General features: G+C 41.0%; 1 protein-coding gene across 1 annotated transcript in view; it reads right to left on the bottom strand.

Moving 5' to 3' along the window:
• Window positions 1-14,281, bottom strand: part of LOC127662439 (cell division cycle 5-like protein) — an 82,239-nt gene extending 67,958 nt beyond the window's left edge. Inside the window, 1 exon segment of the mRNA XM_052153609.1 lies at window positions 14,236-14,281. The gene's annotated coding sequence lies outside the window, so the exon portion shown is untranslated.
• Window positions 14,282-23,807: the final 9,526 nt, after the last annotated feature.

The raw sequence follows: 23,807 nt of genomic DNA, 5'->3' as shown, positions 1-23,807 counted from the left end.
TATGCATTAATAAAATAAATAGGGTTTCCAGTCAGGCTTGCTAAGCAACCAAATTGTCCCAGTTGCTAGGGAGGGTAGAGTCACATGTGGTAACCTCCTCGTGGTCGCTAAAATGTGGTTCTCGCTCTTGGTGGGGCGCGTGGTGAGTTGTGCGTGGAAGCTGTGGAGAATAGTGTGATGCAACTGGGTTTCGTCCTCCGCCACCCGATTTGAAGCGAGTCACTACGCCACCACGAGGACTTAGGGCACATTGGGAATTGGGCGTTCCAAATTGGGGAGAATTTTTTTTTTAATCTGTCAGCCAACCTCTTCCTGTCTAATTTGTGCAGTTCTTGGATAGGATAAGCAGCAGTGTTGACCAGATTTGTATGGCAATATAAAAATCTGACTACATGAGACAAGAATTTCACCCAACAACCAAGTCACAAGGCCATTCTCTCTTCCTCCGTTGGTAAGTTGTTGAAAGTGGACACTGAACTCACCAAACGGAGGTCATTTACACACTGACAATAGACAAGAGACTGTGGTTTCTACTGCTGTAGAAACACTCCCTCCAGAAAGAGCAATCATTCCATGACCTCCCCACCACCCCATCTCCCCATCTCTGACCGCAGGTGAAGTGACTGACGGAGTAGAAAGTGGATTTTCAGTTTCTCGCTCGAGAAGCCTGGCAATGTCGGTCTCGGTGAGATTCTCTTCAAGTAAACCCCTTCCTGCTCGTGGAAATAAAGAACACACACACACACACACACACACAAACAAGCACAGACTTGTGTCAGCACACCATGCAGGCAAACATTCAGTCCTCCATTCGCTAAAGTTGAGATTTAAACGTTTGTTTTTGAACGCATCTTCCTGTTTACTTCCTCGTAAGTTCCTCCTATGCAAAGCATGTGACTGCTGTCATCTCTTTCTCCTGCCCTCATTAAGGACAAATCATTAAATCACTATGACAGCTATGCAGCACGTAGTCCAGTGTTTCCCAAATTTCTTACTGCCACGGTACACTTTTTACAACTAAAAAATTCTATGGCACACCACTATCCCACACAGGCTAACCATCGCCAATGTTTTTCCTTTTCAAGAACTTTTTCAGTCCGTCTTAGTAGCGTGTTTACTTGTAATGTTTGAAATTCGGCAATGCAAAAAAAACAATAAACAAAACAAGTCACAGTTCTGGAGTTAGACTTTCTCATGGGCCGTCATATTGACGGACAGGGTCGTAAAAATCCCGTCACAATCTATTATTACCAGTCATTTTCATTTTCATATTTCAATGATAATAAGACATTTAATAGCTTTTATTCTCATTTTCATTTTTAATCATGAACTTACAGGACGAGCATATAGCAGAGTATGCATTTATTTATTTATGAAGAGAACAGATGAACAACAGAGACAGGAAGAGATTAATGTTTTTCCCTGCAGTGACAGCGGAGGCCACTAAAACACGACATATGAACAATACAATATTACAAAAAACAAATACAATTAAAATATGAACAAAACACATAAAAAATGAACTGAACAAAACTCAATTCACAACTCAAACCTTTCTCCTTGTCCGCATCGACATAAACTCGCCTGTGCGTAATCAAACGCATCAAGGGAGACTGATGCTGAAGCTAATGTCATTAGATTTTGCGTCTTTGCCTCGGACAGACGACTTCTCGTGACAGTTTTAATTTGGTTCTGGAGGCTGAACATCAGCATCAAGCGCTGCATTAAAAGAAATTATGAGACATTCAATGTCCCTTCACAAATTTGGACAGTTTTTAAATATTTCTCGTTGCTTAGTACTCTCAAAGACATTATTGGTGAAGCAAAAAAACGGGTGTAAAAAACCCTTTGATGTGACGTCACTTCATAGACTTCAATGTATTCTGCAGTGCTGACGCGAGTCATGTGATGACCCTTTACACGTATAAATATCACTCACTTCATAGACTTCAATGTATTCTGCAGTGCTGACGCGAGTCATGTGATGACCATTTACACGTATAAATATCACTCACTTCATAGACTTCAATGTATTCTGCAGCGCTAAAGCGAGTTATGTGATGACCCTTTACACGTATAAATATCACTCACTTCATAGACTTCAATGTATTCTGCAGCACTGACGCGAGTCATGTGATGACCATTTACACGTATAAATATCACTCACTTCATAGACTTCAATGCATTCTGCAGCACTGACGCGAGTCATGTGATGACCCTTTACACGTATAAATATCACTCACTTCATAGACTTCAATGTATTCTGCAGTGCTGAAGCGATTCATGTGATGACCATTTACACGTATAAATATCACTCACTTCATAGACTTCAATGCATTCTGCAGCACTGACGCGAGTCATGTGATGACCATTTACACGTATAAATATCACTCACTTCATAGACTTCAATGCATTCTGCAGCACTGACGCGAGTCATGTGATGACCCTTTACACGTATAAATATCACTCACTTCATAGACTTCAATGCATTCTGCAGCACTGACGCGAGTCATGTGATGACCATTTACACGTATAAATATCACTCACTTCATAGACTTCAATGCATTCTGCAGCACTGACGCGAGTCATGTGATGACCCTTTACACGTATAAATATCACTCACTTCATAGACTTCAATGCATTCTGCAGCACTGACGCTGAGTCATGTGATGACCATTTACACGTATAAATATCACTCACTTCATAGACTTCAATGCATTCTGCAGCACTGACGCGAGTCATGTGATGACCCTTTACATGTATAAATATCACTCACTTCATAGACTTCAATGTATTCTGCGGCACTGACGCGAGTCATGTGATGACCATTTACATGTATAAATATCACTCACTTTATAGACTTCAATGTATTCTGCAGCGCTAAAGCGAGTCATGTGATGACCCTTTACCCGTATAAATATCACTCACTTCATAGACTTCAATGTATTCTGCAGTGCTGACGCGAGTCATGTGATGACCATACCACTTTTGCACATCAATCATTGCTCTTCACTATCACAAAGGGGACTGATTATGGTTTCAAAATGGAGAGTTTAGATCCCTGAAATTATATATTTATTTTATTTATCCTTTATTTTGTGGAATTTGATCATTTTCCATGCCACACCTGACAATCTTTAGTGGTTGGGAAACACTGACGTAGTGCATAGTACTGCTAATTAATTGTTTAATACTTTAAAATAGTTTTCACTTTGCAGTAATGAGAATATCATAATAACCATCTTTTTCTGCTTTGCAGTAATGAAAATCAGTGCTAAATGTGCATTAATGTCATGAAAATAATGTTAAAATAATAATGGCCCTAAAAATAGCCCTCAAATTTCTTTAAAACTGGACCAATAATTTTCTTGACAAGTTTCGTGAGAATAACTGCTATGAGTTCTTTCAAATGTATAACACACGACTCCCAGGATCACTACAAAATGTACACAAACGTCTCTTTTAAAAACAAAATTTTAATTTTTTTATTATATCTTTTGAACTAATATTTTTATTATATCTTTTGAACTAATATTTTTTTTAAATTGAGGTCATTGTTTATTGTGCCTGGCAAATAGTGCTGACTTTTGTAAATAAGGCACAATTGACCCAATTACATTTTTATGTACGCCATGGCCAAAAGTATTGGCAGTGAGATAAATTTTGTTTCGCAAAGTTTTCTGCTTCAGTTGTCGTGGTGTTTATTCACATTGTTTCTAGATTATTGTGGAGAGTGATCAGATCCATTTTAAATAATTGCAAATAGATTCATTGGCCAAAAAAATAAACTTTACCACAAAAATGTCATTGTTTTTTTGGCCCTGGCACATAATGACCAGCTAACATCAGTTCACTAATCATATCAGCAGCACCTGGGAAAGTGTGAGCGAGTACTAGTCAGGTGACATCACTCATTCTTATTGGATTTTAAAAGCAGACTGATTGCTATAAAAGGAGGGAAGAAGTGCTTCCAATCGTTGAGTTCTTGTTAGCAACGGTTACCTCTAAAAAAGACATGCAGCCATCATCGCTATGCATCAAAATGGCCTCACATGCAAGGAAATTGGTGCAAAGAATATTGCGCTCGAAAGAACCATTTACCGGATCATCAAGAACTTCAAGGAGAGAGGTTCAACTGCAGTAAAGGAGGCTCCAGGACGTCCCAGAGTGTCCAGCAAGCACCAGGACCGTCTCCTCCTGAGGAGTCAACTACGGAATCCTGTCACTTAGAGCTTGCTCAATATTGGCAGCAGGTTGGTGTGAGTGCATCTGCATGCACAGTGATGCGAAGACTTTTGGACAATGGTCTGGTGTCAAGAAGGGCACCAATGAAGCCACTTCTTGTTTGGGACATCTGGAAAATCGATAGTCCGGAGAAGAAAAGGTGAAAGCTACCATGAGTCCTGTGTTGTGCCAACAGTGAAGCATCCTGAGACCATCCATGTGTGGGGTTACTTTTCATCACAGGGAGTGGGCTCGCTCACAATCCTGCACAAAAACACTGCCATGAATAAAGAATGGTAACAAAACTTCTCCCAACGATCCAGGAGCAATTTGGTGATGATCCGTGCATTTTCCAGCATGATGGCGCACCATGTCACAAGGGAAGAGTGATAATGAAGTGGCTCGGAGATCATTACATTGACATTTGGGATCTGTGGCCAGGCAACTCCCCGGATCTTAATCCCATAGAGAGCCTGTGGTCAATCCTCAAAAGGCGAGTGGACAAGCAGAAGCCCACAAATTGTGATCAACTCCGAGCACTAATAAAGCAAGAATGGATCGCCATCAGTCAGGAATTGGCCCAGAAGCTGATATCCGGCATACCAGAGCAAATTGCAGAGGTTATGAAGAACAAGGGTTAACACTCTTTGCATATATTGAATGTTTTTGCCAATAAAAGCCTTTATAAACTAATGAAACGCTTATCATTGTTTTCCAGTATACCATAGAAACATGTGAAAAAATAATCTACAAATACTGAAGCAGCAAACTTTGCAAAACACAAAATGTATGTCACTGCCAATACTTTTGGCCACGGCTATAAAGGCCAAATGTACACAGGAATAAAAGCCTTTGCACTGAAAGGAATTAAATTGACTGAATGAATTTCAGAGAGTGTCTAGTTAAATTGGTTTTGGGGTTACTGAATATGTTGCAAGGACATACTATTTGTACACTGTGAAGTGAATCAAAAGATTAAAATCACTGGGATTAATCAGAATTGCCATTACTAATTTCCAGCTTCCTCTTACACCATTTCGACAACAAAGACCCCTGGAACAACAGCAGTGTACTCCGCGTACTGTATTTGATCACATAAAGGCTCAAAAGACTGCCAGGCTGACAGAATGTACTGGAAAGTCTTTCTAGTGAGAGATGATGCTCTGTTGCAGTTATACACAGAGATATCACAGTGATATGATGCTGGTATTGATCTGCTGGATTCATTAAGCATCACCGCTGTGCCAATTGAGCATGTGTGCCATGCTATACGTGTTTTCTACCCTTAAAATAAAGCAATGTGTCGAGCACTCTGCACGTAATGATCAGAGGTGAATCTCACAAATAACAACCTGCCTGGTTAGCCAGCCCAAAATAATTTCCCCTCTCAATATTCTCATTTCTGCTGAACTCGCCTCACACTATTACATCTGTTTGAAGTGAAATAAGAAGGATTTCTAAAAGAAGCGCATCCTCTAGTGCTGTAAAGTGCTCTTGTTGCAGAGGATTCAGTCTGAGGTGATGATAAGCCAATATGCTCAGTAGAGACAACACCATTTTCAGTCACTATATCGAAAAGTGGTTTCAATGTAATGTGTGCAGTAAGTTGCCATTTTTAATTGCTTTTATTTGACTTTCTAATCAAAGAAATCAGAAATATCTGAACTCATTATTCCGAAGGCAAATGCAAAAAGGAGCTGCAACTGTGTCAATTACTATTTAAAAAATAACAGGAGGCATCTGCCAGAATTATCACTGCCAAAGCATTCCGTTTTAGGACATGCTCCAAGATCACTAGCCAAAGAAATTCCTGTCATTTCTCAGTTGTTTCTGCTAGACAACAATAAGAGTAAATGGAGAGCAAATGGAAAATGTGGCTGAGGTCTCCTGTTTCTCAGATGTTTCTCCTGAGAAAAATACCTGAGAAATCTTGCATGCATCACTTTTTAGAGATTCAGAGGAGATCTCAACAATGTCTCAAATTCAGGGGCTGGGTAGCTCAGCGAATGAAGATGCTGACTTCCACACCTGGAGACGAAAGTTTGAATCCAGGGCGTCCTGAGTGACTCCAGCCAGGTCTCCTAAGCAACCAAATTGGCCACGGTTGCTAGGAAGGGTAGAGTCACATGGGGTAACCTCCTCGTGGTCGCTATAATGTGGTTCTTGCTCTCGGTGGGGTATGTGGCGAGTTGTGCGTGGATGCCGCGGAGAATAGCTTGAAGCCTGCACATGCACTAGGTGTCCGCTGTAACACGCTCAACAAGTTATGTGATATGAAGCATGGATTGACATCTCAGATGAGAAGGCAACTGAGTTTCGTCATCCGCTACCCGGATAGAAGAGAGTCACTACACCACCACGAGGACCTAGAGTGCATTGGGAATTGGGCGTTCAAAATTGGGGCCTGGGTAGCTCAACGATTATTACCACTGACTACATCACCTGAGTCACGAGTTTAAATCCAGGGCATCCTGAGTAACTCCAGCTAGTTCTCCTAAGCAACAAAATTGGCCCGGTTGCTAGGGTGGGTAGAGTCACATGGGGTAACCTCCTCGTGATCGCTATAATGCGGTTCTCGCTCTCGGTGAGGCGTGTGGTGAGTTGTGCGTGGATGCACCGGAGAATAGAGTGAAGCCTCCACATGCACTAGGTCTCCGCTGTAACACGCTCAACAAGTCACGTGATAAGATGCACAGACTGACGTCTCAGATGCGGAGGCAACTGAGATTCGTCCTCCTACACCCGGATAGAGGAGAGTCACTACGCCACCACGAGGACCTAGAGTGCATTGGGAATTGGGCGCTCATTGGGGAGAAAAAAATAAACAATGTCTCATAATCTATCCAGATTTGATCTGCAATCAAAAGAGATTTCAATATGAACAAATTTCTCATCATATTCCTCCAAGACAAAATGATCTGGGCTATGCTTTCAACATATTTTATAGCTTTATAGATTCTTACTTGCATGGTAGATATTGTTAGTTAGAAATGCCAATAAATTGCTTTATTCCATATTTCATAGCAAAGTTAAGCAGATTTGACATGTTTTACCTTTTAAATGTATTCATATCTGCTAATTACAGGTTATTCTACTTTGGGATTGATACTTGAGGACGCGTTGAAAATATAACAAACCAAAACCAGTAATATTTACTTACAAGAATGAGCTTTAATTTTTTCATGCTTGAATTTAGGACAATTTTTTTTAATCATTTTAAAAATATACTAAATCTGTTCTGTTGGACCACAAAATAAATAAATAAATAACTATATAAAATATCAGCGTAGCTCTTTTGAAATAATAGTTTGATATATTTAATTTGAACCTATACAATTTTAAGAAAGTGAAGAACATCCCCTCTAAAAGGATAGTTCACCTGAAAATGAAAATTCTGTCATTTATTCATTGTGATGATATTCCGAATCCGTATTTGGTTATTTTCCCAGTGTAACATGTAATTAGATTGTGACAACATTTTAAAAAAAGCATGTGGGTTTGAAACACAATCATAGCCTTAAATTCAGCACGATTGCGGGTATTGTGCACACTTTTAATAATTCCCACAATTTCTACATTCATAGCGGGAAATTCCCGCATACTACTATTCACATTTCAGAGCAGCTGCAAATTATTAAACCAATAAATACAGATGAACAAATAAACCTTTTGAAACCTGTTAATTCGACATGCAAATGACGTTATACCACATCTCCGTAACTGAGTTACACTATAAATCTGCTGTATATCATTAACAAAGCAGTTAACATTGCAAGCATGTGACGTTGGAGCGATCTAAAGTTTTGACGCCTTTCATATCTTGGCGCATTAGTCACATGCAAATTTGTAAGGAAGTTAGAAATGGCAAAAACACTTTGTGTAATGTACCAGCTGCATGGTGAAGAGAGACACTTACACACCCATTACATCTGGGCATTTTTGCACCAGGTGGGGTTTTTTTGGTGTACTGTACCTTTAAGTACGTTTCATCTATGTCAGTCAAACCCAACGCATGGTTAAAGCTGATCAACAGCAGAGGGTTTGTCAATCCATACCAGAGAAGAGCTTCCACTCATTTAGCCAATGTGAACACACTGTTGGCATTTAAACCGCAAGCGCTATTTAAAGTGTGCAGAATATCACATCCATCAGATACTGTGGACAACTGGCCATTTTTGTAGAGCTGTCAATGACCTGGACTTAACAAAATCGCTCAATGAAACTCCCGCACAGTTGTGACACTGAAGCTTGGTGATGAATATTCACATCAAGGACACATTAAAATCAATAGAGCATTAATGCATCATATACGCTCAGCATGGAAGCGTACCATCCATTCCGATGCATCTGCACCTTTAGATGACACAGAGCCATTTAAAATATGGCTGTTCACTCAGAGGAGAGCTACTGGTAAAAGATAAAGTGTTTGAGAAATGCATTGCTAAATGATTGTCTTGTCAGCACATTTGCAGAAAGGTGTCCCAGAATGAGTTTGGAGTGAAACTCGCAATAAATTATTCCGCCCGCTGTAGCTACCAGACCGCAGCTTATCAAACTAATGCCAGCGGCTGCACCGGTAGTCCGTCTTGCGCTGTCAGCGACGCTAAGCTTGCATTTCTACTCCAGACACTGTTTGAGAAAAGATCCCTGTTGTATTTGAGGTGGGGAGTTGGCTTGATAACAAATGATAACGGCTCTGGTACATCTGTACCAATTGCAAAATTCAGTAATATCACCGTGTAACACAGTTCAATGGAAAGGTGGCGAGAACCGGCTTAACAATATAAATAATATTTTAATCAAGAACTGAAGCAACAAGACACGCACAGTTGTCGGGCAGCTGCCCGTAACTCACTCTCTCTCTGTCACACTGCCGTCTCCGGTCGCCTTTATCTCTCTCAGGCTTCATTATCCTAATTAGGGGCCAGGCGTGTGGAATCACGACCTGGCCCCACCCTCAGCCATGCCACACACCTGTTAATTTTACATTTAATTAGGTTTAAAATGATTGGTACCTCTGTAACGGTCTACCTCGCAATCCTAGTCTGGTCCATAAGCCAGTAACATAGGTCATGTCCCATGGCCGGCCAAGCTGAAGACACATGGCTCTGGATGACATTGTCTGGGTTGTGTTCGAATGAAAGGCCCCTTTGATTTCCAACCTGGGACACGACTCTTGGGACCTACTTTACTCCTTACTTTTATTTGTTCATCTCCCACAAGATTCTTGGGCATTATGTGGGATCAATGCAGAGTAGCCAGTCATTTTGAAAGACTTGGCGTTCAGGGCTCGCTCGGTGTAAGCCTGTTTCTAATGGAGCACTTAAAAGACACATGTGCTACACCACACAGTCATTTAATTGGGCGTGCTGGTGCGGGAGTAATCGTTCAAAGCCGTGCTGAACAGATCAATGACGATGTAATTGTCAGAACAAATGGGGGGTGTTAAGTCGTCACCCGCCTTCTCTTTGTTATCTGTCTGATCTTGTAATAGAAATGGATTTGGTCTTCTTTTTCCTATCAGTTTTCACTTGACAAGGTTTTTAAAAAACATGAGGTAACAACATCCTCTGCTTCATTTAAAAATGCAATAGTCAACTGTAATATCGCTAGTGTTTATGATGGGTTAAATTAATGCTCCTGTGGCATTAAGTTGCAGATTTGCATTGTTCTGTCTGCACTACTATAAATTGAGTGAATTATTAATGTGAGGGACATGGCATCGGTCCCCTGGCTCATCCAAGGTCTGATTAAATTTCATCCGCAGAGTAATTCTAAATGGACTTACAGTGAATTCACCATATGCTGACCATGAACTTTTTCACTTTTTAAAAAAACAACAACAACAAAAACCGCAACATTAGCAGAATTTGCGGTTGAGCGGTGTACCATATTATTAGTGGAGTTTGCTAATGCAAGCGTCACTATATTGCTCATACTTATGGGTAGGGATTTGAACAGACCTCTAAACCTAAATAATGTGCCTAACTCCGGCACTGTTTGTGCTATGGACATGAATAATACCTCAAATGGCTTGTTGAAGAGAATTGTGCTTTTACTTTTCAAGCAACCAGGCATATGACTTACATCCAGCGGATGATAAAACAATTGCAAAAACTCCTAGACCTACAATGGAGTAGGAACCCAAGTCATATCTAGAGACCAGAATATCACAGAGACTTGGGAGTGGACTATTGAGTTTGGGTAGTAAGCAACTGTTTAGTAAATCCCTAACAATAACCCAGAACACCCTTGCAACTGCCTAGCAACAACCTAGCAACACACTTGCAAAACATCAATGAAATCCTAGCAATCACTTAGCAACGCCCAATCAACCACCCAGGACACCCTAGCAACCACCTATCAGCACCTGCAACATCCTTGTATCCACCAACCAGTACAATAGCAATCACCTAACATTGCACTAGCAACATCTGCAGCACTCTAGAAGCCACACTGAACACTCTTGTAAGCAACTAACAATGCCCTAGCAATATCTCCAACATCCTTACAACCTCCAACCAATATTTTAGTCACCATAGACACTCAGCATCTGCAACACCTTTGCAACGGTCAACAATACCCTTACAACCACCAACTAATACCCTAGCGAACACCCTAGCAACATCTGCAGCACCCTAGCAAGCACCCTGAACAACCTAGCAACTGCTTGGCAATGCCCTATTAACATGTTCAACACCCTTACAACCACTAACCTATACACCAGCGACCACCCTGAACACCCTGGCAACACCCTTGCAACCACCTTTCAACACCCTAGCAATCACCACCTAGCAACACCCTAGCAACCACCCTGTGCACCCTAGTAACCTCTGAACAATGCCCTAGCAACATCCTTAAAATCACCAACTCATACACTAGCAACCGCTTACCAATACACTAGCAACATCTGCAACATCCTTGCAACAGCCAATCAATACCCTAGAGACCACTGTAAACACCGTAGCAACATCTGCAATACCCTTACAACTGCCTACCAATACCCTAGCGACCACCCTGAACACCTTCATAACCAGTAAACAATACTCTAGCAACATCTGCAACACCCATGTGACTGCCATCCAACACTCTAGCAACCACCATGAACACCCTAGCAACCACTGAACAATGTCCAAGCAACATCTGCAACACCCTTGCAATCGCCAACTCAAACCCTAGCGACCACACTAAACACCCTAGCAACCACTTACCACTGCATTAGCAACATCTGCAACACCCCTGCAACCACCAACCAACACCATAGTAACCACCTAGCAACACCCAAGCAAACACACTCTTATTTTCATAAGAAAATGTCAAATGTAGTTCATGCATTGATGTTGTGCGCATCTGATGCATTTATATTTTGCACAAGTATCTTCAGACATTTGTTCGTTAGTTGATGACTTTTTTTTGATGGTGTTTTTTAATGAACATGTGCTAGCATATGAGCAACGATTCCTCAAGCAAGATGACATTGAAATTCACTATGTGTGACACAAAACCCATTTGTCTTTTGTTTTCCATCAGTTTTAACAATAGCAGTGCGTCCTTTTCCCCCAAGTGTATATAAACAGACCAAAAAAGCAATTAATTGTGGTGATGTGGACAATTTCAGTGCAGGAAACCACTGTGCCCTGTGTGTAATATCATCTGCATCCACAGCAATAGAAAGGTTAAAGTAACAGTTGGAACAGCACTTTCAAGGAACAGGCATGAATAATTACTAGAGTTTTCAAGTTGACATTTAAAAATGAATCTCAATGGGAAAGGGGCACACATAGGAAGTCAATAAAAGAGGGTTTGGAAGGAACACAGAAGATGGAGAAAGATTCCTTCACTCAGTGTACAAAATGAACACTCCCCAAGCTCCAAATGCTCTTTAAATTGGCTTTTGTGAGTAAATAAAGCCATTTGCTGGTTAACTTTAATGTAGAATAAACTGTTCCTCATATCAAGCCACCATAATGAAAACACGAGGAACAAAATCATGACGCGTTCATGTTGTTGTGAAAGATTTCAAAGCAACCGGTGATGCAATGACCAGCACTTTTTGGCGAATATTCATAGCAGCTTAAAATCTCATTGTCATATGGACAAAAAATTATATATTTTAATTAACGTAATGCAAAATCCAGTTTCATGGCAGTTAAGAATTCATTTAGCATTGAAAGGCCTCACACATCATTGCATTCTGCAATATTTTGCAAGAAGCATTGGCGGTTTTTCATGACATTTTCTCCTATAAGGCACTTCAGATTCCCAACACAGACTCAAAACAGGTCAACAAATGGACATAAAAATATCCTAGTGCCACAATTTGCCAAAGGTTCAGCAAAACATCTTCCCTGCAATGTCTCTCATTGAGGAATGATCTTGTTTGTAAAGGCGACCTTGTGGTTTACCTCCTTGCAATTTATGCATCCTCTGCCAGACAATTTAAAAACATTGATAGTCAGTGGGAGCTGGCGACTTCCGGCGACACGAGCGATAGCGACCTCTGGCGACTAGATGTGGGTGTGGCGAGCGTCACGACAAAGTTGAGAAAAGTTTAACTTGATGCAAATGAGGAGCGATTTTCGGGAGTGACCACCAATAGGAGTGAAGACTGTATCAGTGGAACTCACCTCAACCGTCTTCTGTGAGATAATGTCGAGTCGAGTGCAGGCAAGACAGAGAGGTTTCTGTGAGCAATTTCACTGTTATATACGATTCGCCTGTAACCACATACATGGATTTGGCCAGATGTAGCCATATCACCCTGCAGCTATTTCCTGGTTGCCCACTAAAGCTAAGCAGGGTTGAGCCTGGCCAGTACCTGGATGGGAGACCTCCTGGGGAAAACCAAGGTTGTTGCTGGAAGTGGTATTAGGGAGGCCAGTAGGGGGTGCTCACCCTACGGTCTGTGTGGGTCCTAATTCCCCAGTATAGTGACAGGGACACTATACTGTAAAAAAAGCACTGTCTTTTGGATGGGACGTTAAACCAAGGTCCTGACTCTCTGTGGTCATTAAAAATCCCTAGGGCACTTCTCGTAAAGAGTAGGGGTTTAACCCCGGTGTCCTAGCCAAATTCCCCCCATTGGCCCCTATCTATCATGGCCTCCTAATAATCTCCATCCCTGAATTGGCTACATCACTCTACCATCTCCCATCTCCTCTCCACAAATAGCTGGTGTGTGGTGGGCATTCTGGCGCACTATGGCTGCCGTCGCATCATCCAGGTGGATGCTGCACACTGGTGGTGGAGGAGATTCCCCCTATACTATGCAAAGCTCTTTGAGTGCCTAGAATAGCGCTATATAAATGTAAATTGTTGTTGTTATGTGTAGTATACCAATAACGTTAGAGCGACAGCAGTAGGAATGCCCACTAGCAACTTCACAGGACAGAGACCAGTGACATCAAGCAATAAAGTCACTGCATGTGTGTACGGGGCTTTACAACTAGAAATACAACTCAATTTTGGTGCCACCCTGTGGACAGTTTCGTTCAGAAACTGGAGCTCACACTCCCCTTTTCTCCCCAATTTGGAATGCCCAAGTCCTCGTGGTGGTGTAGTGACTCGCCTCAATACGGGTGGCGGAGGATGAATCTCAGTTGCCTCTGCATCTGAGACCGTCAATCCACGCATCTTATCACGTGGCTTGTTGAGCATGTTACAGAGCGTGTGGAGACTTCACACTATTCTTGCACAACGCAAAACTCACCGTGCGCCCCACCGAGAGCGAGAACCACATTACAGCGACCATGAGGAGGTTACCCCATGTAACCTCCACGAACTAGCGACTCCAGGGGTGGTAGTCAGCCTCTTTACTCGCTGAGCTACCCGGTACTAGTAGCACTGTTTATGTTATGTTCACCACACCTTATAAAGGCACTCCATCTCAAGCTGTTTGATTATATGTGGAGGGCACTCTGTGCAATGCAATCAATCTCTAGGGTAGTCAAAGAACACAGAAGTGAGGTGTTTTGTTTGGCAGACCCTCAGAACAGCAGTTCAATTGCTTACCTGACATCTGGAGGGTCCTTGATGGTCATTGGAGGGTATGCTCGTGCATTTCTGAAGTGTTTTCAAAACTGTAGCGTGAAACCAGATTTTCCTGGGGGGAAGGAAGGATGTAGGAAAAATGAAGGATGGAACAAAGGAAGGAAAGAAAGAAGGAACATGTTGAAAAAATGCAGCGTGAATCATTTACATGTTTCCATTGATCATGGTATAAATATCCCTGTTGGAATCTACGCCCTTGCCACTAAGAAGGAATGCTGTACATTTTTCCTACCTGGCTTTACCCCTGAACAAGCCCATATTTAGTCTCTCGATTGTCTTAAATGAATTTGGCAATTTTTCAGTCCTGTTGGAGATACAGTGAGCATTCTGTAGTGGCTGAGAAATGCAATTAGACAGCTTAATGTGACAGTGGGAATATTTACACAAGCTTCTCTAGATTGCTGACTGTGACAGCGCCGGAGCGAGACACATTAATTATTTCTCTGGAGAGACAGGCACATGGAAGATTGCTGCAAGAGTGAAACAGTTTTAGGTGGGCAGAGTTTGCACTTATTGGTATACAGAAAGAAAACAGTCTGTGGTGTGTTTGTCTCAAAAGGGGATATAATGAAAAACAGTTCTTTTAAATTAAATGTAATATAGACATACATTAACATTCACAACACAAAGCTCCCTCCTCAGAACATTAATTGAAACTAAAGTGCAAAAATGGCTCGTTTAGAAATGGTCACCATTACGATGCTATAACCACAAGCACATGAGTCTGACGTCGTCAGAGCGGAGGGCGGGGTCTGGTCATGATTCCGCACACCCGGCCCCTAATTAGGCTGATTAAGCCTGAGAAGTATAAGGCCAGGGATGTGCCGTAGTGGAGTCCTTACCACTACCATCCACTCCAGCGGAGCAGCCACGGCCATCCGCCGGGTGATGGAGAACCCCAACCACCTGAGAGTCGAGGAATGGCCGCCGACCGCGAGGGGAGGAGGGGCTCCTAACCAACCTCCTGGAGCGGTCAGGGCCGCTGCCAGGGGCGGAGGAGACCCCTACCAGCCATTTAGACCACAGCGGGGCATTCCGTCCAGCAGGGGCCAGAGGACTGCCTCCGATATGCCCGGTGAGTCCGAGGACCAAGCGACGGCATATCGGAGAACTGGTGAGTAATTTTTCTTTCACTCTCACTCTCTCCCGCTGGTGCACCGCATTGGCCTTTCCCTCTCTTTTTAAATATTATCATATTAAGTTGTATCATCGGCCGTTACGATGTGTATGTACCATGTTTTTTTTATTTCTTTCCCTCCCCTTGTCACCCTCCCAGTTCCAGGAAAGCCGGGATGACCTGCCGGCAGATGGGTCCAGAAGGATCCCGGCCTGAGAGAACGAGGGAGGAATGTGGCAGGGCGGAGGGCGGGGCCGGGTCGTGATTCCGCACACCCGGCCCTAATGAGGCTGATTAAGCCTGAGAGGGATAAGGCCAACCAGAGATGGCAGTGTGACAGAGAGAGAGTTACGGACAGCTGTCCGACCCCTGTGTGTACTTGTCTTTTTTGGTTCAGATTGTTATTAAAATATAATTTATATTTTTAAGCCGGTTCTCGCCTCCTCCATTCCACTGAACGGTGTTAAACAGACATTTTAATTATCGCATAAAGTCTGGTCCACATCACAGAGCATGATCTTACAGTATGTGACTGTGGCGACATTTGAACAAAATTATATTACATGGCTCTTGACACATATTGCAGCAGTTCTGAGGTGAAATTTCCACTGTTTGACGCAAAAGTGAGTTATATATTCTCCTAAACAGAATAGGTTTTTAAGGTTTATGCTCAATCGAGTTTTAAATAAACAACAACAACTCCCTTCCTACCATACACCTGAAACCTAACCGATATTGTTGAAGCAAACATGTCATTTTGAGGTGCTTCTGAGACACTTTTGGCTAAAATGTTATCTTACGTGCTCTTTAGCATACGTACCCCGGTCCTTTGCATCGTAAGCGCAACACTCTACCAGTTGAACTACCATGCACTGTAGTGGTAAATGTCATTTTTTATGTGAAAACCTTTCTGCAACATTAATTTATGATGTGCTATATGGTGCACTTGTATTATGTAGTTTCTGAACTGCAAGGCACATGATTTGCTATACTAACATGTGATGTTTCAATTATGAACACAGCTCAAAGTATCATTTTCTGCATCACTACAGCAACCATTCAGTGTGAGAGTTTAATATAGTGATACTTTGCATCTGTTTTGTGGCTGTAAACAAGTTTACCCATTTTTCTTCCTACCTCTTTATTATCCAGTTCCTTTTCCTCTTTCACAACATGCCTCACTTTGAAACCAGCCCATTAATTGTGCAGTGAGAGCCGTACTATCTGTGAAGAGCCCTTCGGCATCAAATCATAGAGAGCCAGGCAGAACAGACACAGCACTGGCTGTGATTTCCCCTTTCCAATTTACACTGGCGTGGTGAAATCACAGGCACTGGTGCGCTGTACTCTGGCTTTGTCCATCACAACTTGAACTACAATATGGAAACTGCGGTTGACACAGACCAATTTGTTTTAACCCATTGTGCAAGTATTCCCCTCTTATTGATGTGTTGTGCAGAATGGGGTGATAACCCTTGATTGTGGTGTCAAACAGACTGGTGCTGGGTTATTTATGAAAGCTTTCTTTTCTTACTCCTCTAAGACTCCTCTAAGGTAGCCTGGCTGGCTTTGAGTAAGTATCTCCAAAATATACAAATTATAGAAGCAGGGAAAAATTATATTGTGTTTATAATAGGGATTGAGAGAGAGAGAAGGAAGGAATGTAGGAAGAAATAAAGGCAATAAGGAGGGTGGGAGGAAGGAAGGAAAGAGTAGAGGAAGTAAGTAAGGAAGGAAGGCAGGAAGGAGAATGGTGGGAGGGGGAGGGATGTAGGAAAGGAGGAAGGAAAGACAGAAGGAAAAATGAAGTTTGGAACAAAGGAAGGAGAAGGGTGGGAGGGAGGGATGTAGGAAAGAGGTAGGAAAAAGGAAGGATGGAAGAAGGAAAGAAAGAAGGAAAAATGAAGGATAGAACAAAGGAAGAAAAATAAATGAAGAAAAAGTAAATGAAGAAAGGAAGAAATGGAGAAAGAAGGAAGGAAGGAAGGAAGGAAGGAAGGGGAGAGTGGGATGAAGGAACTAAGGAATGAAGGAAGGAAAAATGAAAGGAGGAAGGAATAGGGAGGAAGGCAGGAATGAAGAAAGCGGTAGGAAAAATGAAGGAAGGACGGACGATAGTGGGAGATAAGAAGGAGGAGAGAAAATGAAGGAAGGAAGGATGGAAACAATAATGGAAGCAGGGAGGAAGGAAGTAAGAAAGGAAGGAAGGAGAAGGGTGGGAGGGAGGGATGTAGGAAAGAGGTAGGAAAAAGGAAGGATGGAAGGAAAGAAAGAAGGAAAAATGAAGGATAGAACAAAGGAAGGAAGAAAAATAAATGAAGAAAAATTAAGGAAGAAATGGAGAAAGGAGGAAGGAAGGAAGGAAGGGGGGAGTGGGATGAAGGAAGGAAAAATTAAAGGAGGAAGGAATAGGGAGGAAGGCAGGAATGAAGAAAGCGGTAGGAAAAATGAAGGAAGGAAAATGAAGGAAGGACGGACGATAGTGGGAGATAGGAAGGAGGAGAGAAAATGAAGGAAGGATGGAAACAATAATGGAAGCTGGGCGGAAGGAAGGAAAGAAGTGGGAAGAATGTGGGGAAAGAAAGCTTTAGCATGACTTCATAAACAAATCTTAATGCTAATGTAAAACAAACAAAATTGACAGATCTGAAAACATATAGTTTTATATAGACTCTTATAATCCACCCCTGGGCTTTAAACCAACAGCTGTGTCTGAATTACCGTGAACAGCAGGAGGTTTGATAACCGAATCACAATGAGCGATGTTCAGTTGTGAGTCCCGGAGATCCTGGAGCGTGTGCTGATTCACATGCTCCAAACACTGAAACACCTTCAACCACGGAGAGGTTTGAATCTTTCAGACTGCTGTGTGAAATACGTTTTCAGACACTTCTAAAGTGATTTCAAACATTCACAGCGAGCAGAACAACTTAGTTGACCTTTGGTCTGAACGTGCCAAGTTTGATATTAAAGTCTACAAGAATGCTTCTCGGGAGAGCGCGCAGTCTCTCCGGCGGTCAGAGTCCAGTGACCTGGAGTCAGAAAGCAACTCATCAAACTAACTCAATCTCTTCAAGTAAGGCTGGGTTTGAAGACACTGTACATTTGATGTACATTAAGACTGTTAATTGCTTGTCTAATGAGACTTGATGGTTACAGATGTAGAAATGATCGTAGTATATTTAAAGGCTGGAAAAGAAGCACATTTAATGGAGTAATTTATGTCAACAGCATATACAGTATTAGTGCCATTCTGAAGAGATATTTTACATATTCACATAATTTTAAATGCAATGTTTTGCTTTATATATTGTAACTTTTGGGGGGAAACGATGTAATTGTCTTAAACTCTCCTATCTGTTTTGATTGACACAATGCATTCATTTATTTCATGGCTGTCAGGTCGCTCCACACCTCTTTCTCGTGACTAGAGAGGCGTTTCCGAGAAACAGGGCAGTAAAAATGGTCAGCACTTCTCCATCTCTTTCTCTAATGTATATTTTTATTTTGACGGAAAAAAAAAAGAGGAAGAATAAGTATTGGAATATTTTTCCACAAAGTGTTTTTCAAAAAGACAGACATCTTTGAGAGAAAAATGACTGACCTTAGTGCCAGTTAAAGCAGGGCTGCTACTGAAAGACACTCACTTGGGGTAAAAATATCCAGCTGTCGTAATTTACCTCTCTCTCCTCTCCTTTTGCTTTCGTGGTGCTTGAACACAAGTGTGTCATAACAAAAAGTTCATCTGTTGTGTTTTCCTCTGCTGCAAACACTTCAGACTACATATATATATACAGTATACAAATATTCCTGCTTTAATGCTTTTTGCCATTTCAGAATTAAAGCAAATAATTATGCTTACTTGACATAGCCAACATACTGTTCTTCAAACTCGGGTTTTATTCAGTATCCCTAAACGAAGACCAACATTTCTAACAACTAACCCTTAGAGCTTTCATGCTACATTCACCAAACTTGATCAAAGTCGTTCTAGCAAGTCAGTCCACTGTCGGCCATCTTTGGAACACTCTCAGGAGGCTATTTCCAATCATGACAGTGTAGTTCCTATCTACTTGAATGGGAAAAGACCAAAAACTCAAAAACGGTAGGTCAAGATTACGATCATGTTTGAAATCAGCGGTAAAATCTGACAAAGTTGGTATTCTAAATTGTGTTTCTTTACCTCAGATTACGCTTGTATAGCTAATGCGCATGCGTGTTCTTGAGTTGATTGATAGGCAATGTCTATCTCTAAGAGGTGACTCTCTAAAGGCGGGACTTCCTTTCTGCTTATATTAAACTTTGGACACTAAAGCACATTGGTAGGGCGATCCAATGTCTCCCATTCATTTTAATAGAAGTGGCCTGTCTCTGCTAAATAGCCTCTGACTTGATACAAACCTTCAGACTGTTCTGGAAGGACATAGCTTTTTGAGGGTTTGTTTACATTTGAATTTGAATGAACAAGCATTCCATTGGCACATTTGAACATTCCGTCAATGTAAGCATATGGGATTTTTCTAATTCCTGATCACATGCTGTGTGAAAACAGCAAGACCTTATTCACGCTAGCACCATCATTTTTAATGGGAATGACAATGAGGCTGTGAGGGAGAGACTTACATTCTCGTCAATGTCACGAATGGTATAAAGCTGTATAAAGCTCCTAGATCACATCTGATTTTTCACAGCTCATGTTGTCTGGAGTTCTTTGTTTAGATAGATAGCTGGGCAATGTGTATAAACCTCACTCTCCTGACCTCAAGAGGCGCACTAGAGAATGACGCTAGAGGCTGTAGCCTTTAGCCTCCTCGTTAGAGCACCCGACTTCCATGCTGGAGAAGCCGGTTCGAGTCCCGTTCGGAGCGGGGCATCGAGGGCCGGTTACAATAGAGTGAAAAAAGGTCTATGAACAGTTAGAAAAGACATAGCGAATTATTATAGAACCTATGTACGATGTATGTATGAACGATGTAGCTTGAAATCTCTAGGAGAAATTAGACTTAGAAATGTTGGTTTTGGTTTAGGGATTTTGGAAAAGTTACCGTATTTTAGCTTCATCAAGCAAGGGTAAAAAAATAAAAAAATAAAAACACAAAAGGGCTTTGTATTTTTGGTGTTTTAAGTAAAACCATCATCAACCTTAAAACTTTCAGACAAGGCTTTGCCAAGCCAACATCAAACTTTACCTCTCTAGTTACAAGTCACAGACAGTAAAAACCCAATAAGTGGTGCTTGCCAGTGCTGGGGAGAAGCTAACTACAAGTAGCGACGCTACTAACTTAATAACATTTTTCAGTAGCTTGACAGTAGCTCAGCTGCTTTTAAAACAGTGTTGCTTTTCCAGTAGCAAACTACTTTTTCAAGCAAGTAGCGGTGTAGCTCAACCAACCGCTACATCGTGTAGGTCAGATTATAACTAATAGCCATCTTTATTGCATAGAAGCCAAACTTCTGCTGGCAAAACGTCTGACAAACTTACAGCGTATTCTGGATACCTGAGAGCAGACGAGCAGTCGCCGACCGCGAAGGGAGAAGGGGCTCTTGGCCGACCACCTGGAGCGGGAGAACCACTACCAGGGGCGGGGGAGACCCCTTCTGTTTCCAGAGAACGCGGTGGGACAATCCGTCCACCAAGGGCCGGAAGACTGCCTCCGATCCGTCCGTGGAGGCACAGCCAAGGACCAAGCTACAGCGTATCAGAGAACAGGTGAGTAAGCTTTTATTCCTCTTGTCTCCCCTTGTCCCCTCCCTCATCCAGGTAGACAGGGATGACCTGTCGGCAGACGGTGCAGAAGGCAAGCCCCTCCCCAGGGAAAGAGAGTGTGTGTGTGGGGGGGGTATGTCATGCCTGGGGCTTCCCGGACTGAGAGAACGAGGGCGGAATGTGACAGGGCGGAGGGCGGGTCCGGGTCGGGATTCCGCACCCCTGGCCCCAAATCAGGCTACTCAAGCCTCAGAGAGCGATAAAGGCTGACTGGAAGCTGCAGTGCGACAGAGAGAGAGAGATTTACGGGCAGCTGTCCGACACTTTTGTGTGTTTGTCTTTTTGTTTACTTCATTAAACTATTATTCATATTGTCAAGCCGGTTCTTGCCTCCTCCTTTCCCTTTATACCTTTATAGTAACATTATAACAAATATTGCCTTATTAACCCTTGTGCATCCTTGTGGACATTTTTGGCTTTTTCAGTTAATGCTAACTGCATAAAATTTTCCACAGGTGTGAATTTTTATTGGAATTTTAATATTTTACCCTATTTTCTTTAAAAAAATATTTTTTGCACTAGTTACACAAAATACTCCCTCTTAGCGTCGTTTTGGACAAAAATGGCACATTGAAACCCATTAAAACTGCGATTTTTAATCCCAGTGCCATTTAACTATAAAATTATGCAATCTTGTTTAACATGCTTTCATTATGTTGGCAAGGCTTCAAAATTTACATTTTAAATATTTTTTACCAGATCGTGCCATTTTTTCAGGTTTGGCATATCATCGCTTTTGTTGTTGTTTTCTGCTGTTTTTGGCTTATGCATATTATAGAGCCAATTAGATACATTATGAATATATAATTGTGTGAGTGTGTTGGTATGGATTTCAGAGTGTGGATTGTATGTGTCTGAGGCTCTAATAATAAAAATAAAAAAAATTCTGTTTAGCATTTATTAAATTGAAAATAATTATAATTATTATATTTTTTATAAAAAAACAACAGTGGCATTATGTAAACAAACCAGCGTTTAAAGTGTTAAAATTCTGAAAATAAATGAATGTTTGGTAATTATGATTAGAACTGATGCTGGTTAAAATATAAGTCAGTGAAAGTAGAAAAAAATATAAATCTATAATATTTTTATGACACTTTTTTGACATGGCCATTTTTGTCCATTATGGACCTGAGTGGTAGCTTTTTTTAAAATCTGATACTGCATAAAAAATATGAAAGCATCAAAATGAATGTTGTTGTTAATCATTGACATATCCGAGGCTCTAATAATCAAAGAAAAAAAATTCTGCTTAGCATCTATTAAATTGAAAATAATTATTATTTTTCATTTTTTCCTAAAAAAACAACAGTGGCATTATGTAAACAAACCAGCGTTTAAAGGGTTAAAATTCTAAAAATGAATGAATGTTTGGTCATTATGATTAGAGCTGATGCTGGTTAAAAAAATTATGTCAGTGAAAGTGGAAAAAAATATAAATCTATAATATTTTTATGACAGTTTTTGGACATGGACATTTTTGTCCATAATGAACCTATGTGTAACTTTTTTTAATTGATGCACAAGGGTTAAGTAGCTTTAATGTAGCTAGCTACTTTTTGAGGCTTGTAGTGTAGCTTAACTACTTTAAATTATGAGTAGCTTGTCAAACTGCAGTTTCAAAGTAGCTTCCCCAACACTGGTGCTTGCTAACCTTAACTATTGAGGTTAAGATTATTGGTTAAACACTGACGATTACTGGTTGACAATAAAACAAGTGAAAAAAGACAGATTGGATTTGGATTGTTTTACTGTTGTATAATGTTGCAAAATACGTACTGAAAGACATCGGATTATGAAGTTCATTTGAGGTAAGGCAATAATTATAGTATTGACAAAACATTAAAGTACACTCATGTGCATTGGACGCAGTGATTTATATGCTACAGATATATGATGCACATTGCCCTTCGTGAACTATTGAACCATGACATCATGTCAGACACGGAGCATTGATTCGGTTGCCTACAAACTTCATCTGTGTTATAAACCTGGATGCATGAACCTGGTTCAAGAGGGAAAACGATCAGACAGATTGAACCATATTGATTTGATATGCAGTGGCTCTTATGAGGCGCGACTGAGACTGAACAGACCAAAGTAACTGCATAACAGATACGTTATTTTAAGTTAAAAAGTAGCCTGTTATTTTTCTTTTTTTTAAGTGTTGACATTATGAAATTTTTCATTTTTTAAGCAAACTTCAACCCAAATGTCAATAATGTATTTTTGATTATTATTATTATTATTATTATCATGGAGATGCATTATTGTCAATTTCTGTATTCTAATGACTGTATTACAATAAAACATACGAATTAAAGATTTAAAAAATGTTTATCAGCATAAAGAAACAAACTACAAATACTAGCATGATGTAAAAATCTAGTCTTTTTTTAATTCACATGACAGTAATGAGAATTTTATTATCATCATTATTTTATTTGCATTATGATAATGAGAATTGGAGCGAATGTGCCTAATTGTCATGATATAAAATATAAAATGCAAATAGTCTTTACGGTCCTAAAACTAGGCTTCATTTTCTCAATGTAACCTATACTTTCAGCTCTTTACAGGTTTTGAGAGATACACTCACCTAAAGGATTATTAGGAACACATACTAATACTGTGTTTGACCCCCTTTCA

The sequence above is a fragment of the Xyrauchen texanus genome, chromosome 22 (genome assembly GCF_025860055.1).
Source record: "Xyrauchen texanus isolate HMW12.3.18 chromosome 22, RBS_HiC_50CHRs, whole genome shotgun sequence".
NCBI lineage: Eukaryota > Metazoa > Chordata > Actinopteri > Cypriniformes > Catostomidae > Xyrauchen > Xyrauchen texanus.
Note: the sequence above shows the minus strand (reverse complement) of the source record. Positions and strands in the feature narration are given on the sequence as shown.